Below are 7,634 nucleotides of genomic sequence, written 5' to 3'. Positions count from 1 at the left end.
ATAAATCAACGTTAATGTCTATTTTTTGGTTGTTAGTATAGTTTTGAGTTTTAGTAATATTTGTTTAAGTTAATGTATTCGGGTTAGTCTTATTATTGTTATAGTGATAACAAGATACATATTGATTTTAATAAACTATCCAACATCGCATGCTGTATTAAAAATTGAATTTATGCTATGCTTATATAAAGGAAATCAAGGAGGGTGCAGGAGTTGATCAAAGAGGGTTTTGGTTTTTTGTGGTATCCTGTTGGCACTCCATAAAAAATTATATTTAAGTTCCATGAAAAATTATATAAAAGTTTTAATATTTTAAGTACATTTTTTTATAAAAAGGGGTTTTTATAAGCATAATCTGGTTTACTATAACTTAATTTAGTTTACAATTTTTTAACAAGTGGGAATCCGGAACCGGAACCGGTTCCGGGAACGGTTCCAAAATGTTAAGAACTGATATAACTGGTTCTGATTCCGGTTTAAATATCTTAGGAACCGTTGGTTCCGGTTCCGGTTCCAGTATATTTGGTTGGGTACCCGCCTATGCTCACCCTTAATCTCAATCAAGCAAATCCATATTAAAACGATGCCTATAAGATAAAAAAAAAATCGAGATATTGCCAATGATGATTACATAAATAATCGTGATCACAATCAAACCTACAATCGATGCGTGAATAGTCTAATTCTATGGGGTGGCATCCATCGCGAAGTAAATGTTAACGAGAAGAACAACTACGAGGGTCCAAAGATTGCCGATGGACATTTCTCCGAATTTGTGATCTATTTTGTGGAGATCGGAAACCAGATCTAGTGGCCTTTAACTTTAAATCCAGCTCTGGTGACGGAAGGAGGTTACAAGGTAGTTTTCTTATGAGATGCTTTTGCGGCTTACTCAAGGAGGTGGTTCAGGGCGGCTCAATAAGAGGAGTGGCAGAGGGAGGTGGTTCAGGAAGAGGAGAGGCACATAAATGTGGTTTTCGATGAACGAACAAACAAACAATGGTAAAGAAAGGACGTTACCAGAAGATCTGAAGCGAGTGAAGAGTCAGTGTTCAAATGATGGTATGTTGACCGTTTTGGTCGTTTTTCGGGGGAAATCTTGCGGCCTGTGACGGTACTCCTATGGTGCTTTGACGGCCTTGGTGGTTGTGACAACCCATAATTTATTTCGTCACTGTAACCCGTTCCTGTTAATAAAACCGTTCGTATTCCAATTTTTCCGTTAACTTTTGGTTTAAATTAATTAAAGTGAGACATTTTATTATGACCTCATGTGTGTCCAAACCCATTAGAAACGCATAAAAATACCCTCATTATTTATTTGGAAAATTTTAGTTATGACTAAGTCGTAATTACGACAATTTAATCGGGTAAAATTTTAAACCCCGTTTAACGTCTGTATCGAGTAGATTTTCACCGGGTCTCAACCTCAAGCCTTATATAAAGGATGAGAGAACTTCAAATTAGCTTTTTACCCCCCTCTCCCCCCCCCCCCCCCATAACTATCTCCCTCACTAAAAATCGAGTTTGATCCAAAAATCACCCATTCAAGCTCCAAATTGGTAAGTAATCCCTCCTAACTAATAGTTTAGCTTGTTTATCCATCAAATCTAAGTTTAAATCACCCAAAACCATCAAAAACTTGTGTTTACGGTTTGGGAACATCTCCCAAAACCGTAAACTCCCTTAAAGGGGTTTTGAAGCCCCAAAACCCTTCCAAGTCCCTTCTAGTGCTTAGATATGGCTTACGGACTTGCATGTACGAGATTTGAACACCAAAATCACATCATTTGGGTAGTAAACATGAGTTTACGGCCCAAGAACATTCTGGGACCGTAAACACATCTTCAAAGACCATAAACACCTTTTAAGGTGTTAAATTGCCCCTTAAACACCTCCAAAAGCTTCCATGAGTGTCTAGAACTTTATATTCCTTCATGTGATGCACCAAAACATACACAAATGGGTCACACTTGAGTTTACGGTTTGGGAAGGTATCCCAAAACCATAAACACCTCTAAAAGGTTTTTAAGTGCCCTTAACACCTTGTATGGCTTAGATTTGGGTCTAGAACCTTGTATGCTTAACCTACAACAACCAAAGCACATGATTCATGGACAAACATGATTTTAAGACCATAAACTCATGTTTTTATGGTAGTAAACTCCCCAAGTGCCATTCAAGAACCGTAAAGTCCTTTTCCAAGGTCAATTCAAGTCCCGATCATTTCCTAAGCCATGGAATCAACCATAGAACCTTCCTTTGTGCATTGTAAGACCTATAAACAACCAAGAACACACTACCCATGAGTTTACAGCCGTAAACTCATGGGGATATGGTCTTTGGACCCTAAGTACCCCTAAGGGCTTACTCTTGAAGAGTAAACTCCTTATCTAGGCCCTACATATCCTTACGTGCTACCCGTATCACTCCTGACACTTGAAATAAAGTGTTTTCGCGTCTCGCAGTGCATTGTTTTACTTATTTGATAGTTCAAAGTCTAACTAGATACAAATATGTATCTCTTCATATTACATAGGAACCTTGCGCGTGTTCAAGCCCCGGAATGACACTTAGCATCCAACCGACACATTTGTCGTCCGGTGAGCTCATACCCCTACACTTTTTCCGTGTTTTCAATGTTTTCAGGGAGGAATACAAGAAAAATTACAAGAATATCTTGTACTCAAACTTATTATTTCGATTGAGATGTTTTATATCCTGTATGCTTTTAACATTGGAAATCGTTTTAACCAACCGTTTGACTTGCAGAGTTAGTTTTAAAACTAATGGCGAAACTCATTATAAAATGTTATAATTTATGTTATATTTTATAATTTATGAAGTAATCATGCTAAGTATAAAACAGGATTATTAATAATATCATACGCCTTTGGATGTCACTAGAGCTTCAAAATTACAGGTAATGTACTTCTTTGAGTGCCACTAGAGCTTCGAAATTTACGTATAATATACGCCTTTGGATGTCACTGGAGCTTCGAAAATACAACCAATGTACGTCTTTGAGTGTCTCCAGAGCTTCGAAAATTCATCTAATACCCGCCTCTAAGTAAAACCAGAGTTTTGAAAATACGTCTAAAACCTGCCTTTGGATGTCACTGGAGCTTCAAAAATATAGCCAATGTACGTCTTTGACTGTCTCCAGAGCTTTGAAAATTCGTCTAATACCCACCTCTGAGTAAAACCAGAGTTTCGAAAATACGTCTAAAACCTGCCTTTGGATGTCACCAGAACTTCGAAAATACAACCAGTGTACGTCTCTGAGTGTCACCAAAGCTTCGAAATTTCGTTTATTAATATATTCCTCTAAGCGAAATTAGAGTTTCAAAAATAAAATTCCTGTTACGTATAGTAGATATTCGACATTCGTATATAGGATAACCAGGTTTTTAGGAAACTTCACACAAACACTTTAAGTATGGTAGATACTTGTACACTGCATTCCGAATCGATAACCAGTCACAAACTTTTAAGGAAAATAAGGGTTTTTTCCTGGGATAACTGAACTGTTCTTAACTAGATTGTGTAACAAACGGATAACCAAAACTTACTTATAAGAAAAAATGAGATTTTCTTGGATAACAACTGTTTCAGAAAACTAAAGGGAAACTTGTTCATTTTTAGAAAACAAACCGCTTATGAACTCACCAGCTTTATGTTGATTTTCAAACAACTTGTATTCTCAGGTTCACGTTAGACAGGTACCCCGCGATCTTTTGGAGAAGTCGGAGCGTATAGAAGTCTCGTCTGTATTTTTGTTTAAATGATGTATACGTATAAAACTTGTATCACTTGTTTTCAAACAAATGTAAATACTTCTATGTAATGTAATGGTTGTGTTTACTATGCTTACTATGTACATTGGTTGTGATACTTTACATGACGTCCTCCGCCCCGGAACGTTTCCGCCATTGGTTTTGGGGTGTGACATATTGGTATCAGAGCCCTTGTTTATAGGAACTAAGTATACCGAACCTTACATGGTATAAGATTATATACACTAAGGGGCCAAAGTGCTCTGAACTAAAAGCATACTTTAAAATATAAGTATTTTTCAAAAAGTATACAAGAATACCTAAACGTTAGAGACCGTAACCTCGAGTAGAACAAAACATAAGTAAATGGGTGTTGTACGCTGCGGTTAAATCTGGGCAGTTATGTAGTCGTGTCTAGGGTCAATATGGCCTGATAAACTATATTCATCCGAGACACGGCCAACATGTGCTTGGGAGTGACTGTGGTATTCAGCATGCCTAAAACTTACCTGATATCCAAACAATGAATCATTGCTGCAGTGAAACATAAAATACTATGGGAGTATTTTAGCCAAAGCCGATTACGTTGTAGAAATTCATTCTGAGTGTTACTACTCATTCCTTCCTTAGCAATAATTTATCTGCTTTGATAACTCTTTCCTGTTTTATCGCTTAATAAGAACTCTATATCCGTCATAATGAGATATCTCTTGATTCAATTCAGAGGACTTATGATCCTCTCCTTCCTGGCTATTTTAGATCAAGATGCCTCCAAGGAAAAGACCCATCTCAAAGAACAACAATCCTCCTCCACCACTACCTCCCCCTCCATTTGATCCCGCCATGTTTCAAGTAGCTGTTAATGCTGCTGTGGCTGCTACCATATCACAAATGAACCTCGGTAGTTCAGGCGGGCCAGGAGGTGGTACTCAACCTCAAAACCAGGAATGTAGCCAGGGATACCGGAAGGAGTGTTCCTACAAAGACTTTATGAACGCAAAACCCACACCCTTCAATGGCACTGGAGGTGTCATTACCCTAACTCGATGGTTCGAGAAAATCGAATCTATTTTCGAAATCTGTGCCTATTCAGAAACTAATAAGGTGACGTTCGCCGCATGTACGTTCACCGATAAAGCCCTGACTTGGTGGAACGGCCGAGTCAAATCCTTAACCCTACCTGTAGCCAATGCTATGGGTTGGGAGATCATGAAGGAGCTTCTACTTGCGGAGTACTGCCCTTGGGGCGAAATGCAGAAGCTGGAGTATGAACTCTGGAACCTAAAGATGAAGGGTTCCGATATCGCCGCTTACACTTCAAGATTTGACGACTTGGCGCTTCTTTGTGCGGGAATGGTTACCCTGGAAAGCAAAAAGATTGAGAGGTTCATATGGGGATTGACCCAGCGAACCAAGGGTAATGTCTTGGCTGCGAAGCCAGATACATACGATAGTGCCAAATGCCTAGCGCAAACTCTGATTGACCATAGTGATGAATTTGACGAAGCAGCCACCACTACTGAGCCGACAGAGAGGAGTGGTGAGATAAGAAAATTTTGGAAGATGAAGAAGACTCAGTCTTCGCAGGAGTCCTTGAAGAGACAGCAAACTGTGGCAGTCCATGGTGCTACTACCCCTGCTGCTGTTTCTGTCGTCGGTTCCTCAGCTCAAGCACCCACCAGCGGATATACTGGCAGCCTCCCGTGGTGCAACAGGTGCAGTTACCACCATCGTATCCCTGGTCCATGTCGTGAATAGTTTTGTAAAAACTGTGGCCAGGAGGGTCACCTCGCACGAAACTGCAGAACACCAACCCAATCAACAAATCAATCTTCTGGAGCGGGTATCGGTCAGGCCTGCTACAGATGTGGTGAAGTCGGGCATTTGAAGAGAAACTATCCCAAGGAAGCAACAACTAGCAACACCGGGAGAGTCCTAGCTATGGGACGAGATGAGGCAGTCGCCGATCCCACCATTGCCACAGGTATATTCCTTCTCGACAACTCTTAGGCTTGCAATCCTTTTCGATTCTAGTATTGAAAGAAAATATGTTAGCTATTCATTCAAACATCTTCTTAAACATAGTCCTCAACTAATAACTGAAACGTTTACCATCGAGATGGCTAATGGTGAGAAAGAGAACGCTAACGATATATTCATAGCTTGTACCCTTAACCTGAACGATCATTCTTTTCCCATTGACCTAATACCAGTTTCCATAAGAGCTTTGATGTCATCATTGGAATGGATTGGTTGAGTCCTAATCATGCTGATATCCTTTGTTACGAAAAATCCATCCATCTCAATCTCCCCTCTGGCCAGACTCTTATGATCTACGACGATAAACTTAGTTCCAATCTTCGCATCATATCTTGCAATCAAAGCTCAAAAGCTTCTGCGAAAGGAGTGTCATGGAATCCTAGTTCATGTAGTTAACGAGAAACATGAAGTTAAAGACCTCGAGAGCATCTCCGAAGTCTGCAACTTTCCCGATGTCCTTTTTTTGAAGAGCTCCTGGGAATTCCTCCCGAACGTCGAGTCGAGTTTCGCATCGACCTAATTCCTGAAGCAAATCTTGTAGCCAAGTCCCCGTATCGCATAGCCTCAGCAGTAATCCAGGAGTTATCCAGTTAGCTTAATGAGTTGCTCGACAAAGGGTTCATCAGACCAAGTTCCTCGCCTTGGGGAAACTGTTACTTCTCGAAGATAGACCTTAGATCAGGGTACCATCAGCTTCGAGTTCACAAGAATGATGTTTCCAAGAAAACATTCAGGACTCGATATGGATACTACAAGTTTGTAGTGAATCCATTCGGTCTAGCCAATGCACCAGCTGTGTTCATGGACCTAATGAACCGGGTGTGTCGTCCTTTTCTGGACAAGTTCGTCATTGTGTTCATTGACGACATACTTGTCTATTCCCGAAGCGAAGAAGATCACAAACAACACTTGAGGTTAGTATTGGAAACTCTTAGAACGGAGAAGTTGTACGTGAAATTCTCCAAATGCGAATTCTAGATTCGAAAAATAGCTTTCCTTGGACACGTGGTAAGCGAGGAGGGTATACACGTGGACCCGTCCAAAATCAAGACGATAGAGAATTGGTCGGCACCGAAGATACCCACAGAAATCCATCAATTCTTGGGTCTCGCTGGCTACTATCGCAGATTCATCCAGAATTTTTCTAAAATCGCCAAACCCCTAACCACTCTGACACAGAAAGGCCAATGTTGTAGCATATGTCCTTAGCCGGAAGGAGATATCAAGTTTGCAAAGTGAAGACACTGTCAATGACCATCCAGTCCCATTTATCCATCCTATCTTCCACGTCTCAAATGTTAGAAAGTATCTATCCGATGAAACCCTCGTGATCTCTCTTGGTGAAATCGAGATCAACAAAAATCTGAACTTTGTGGAAGAACCGATCGAAATCATGGATCGAGAGATCAAACGTATGAAACAAAGACGTATCCCAATAGTGAAGGTTCGCTGGAATGCCAAACGGAGACCCGAATTCACTTGGGAGCGCGAAGACTCAATGAAACAGAAATATCCGCATCTCTTTTCAATTCCATGATTTGTATCTTAATTTTAAATTCCGGGATGAAATTTTCTCTATCGGGGGGATAATGTGACAACCCGTAATTTATTCCGTCAATGTAACCCGTTCCCGTTAATAAAACCGTTCGTATTCCAATTTTTCCGTTAACTTTTGGTTTAAATTAATTAAAGGGGGACATTTTATTATGACCTCATGTGTGTCCAAACCCATTAGAAACGCGTAAAAATACCCTCGTTATTTATTTGGAAAATTTTAGTTACGACTAAGTCGTAATTACGGCAATTTAATCGGGTAAA

The sequence above is a fragment of the Lactuca saligna genome, chromosome 4 (assembly GCF_052625555.1).
Source record: "Lactuca saligna cultivar CGN05327 chromosome 4, ASM5262555v1, whole genome shotgun sequence".
Classification (NCBI taxonomy): Eukaryota; Viridiplantae; Streptophyta; class Magnoliopsida; order Asterales; family Asteraceae; genus Lactuca; species Lactuca saligna.
This window is presented reverse-complemented; position numbering follows the sequence as displayed.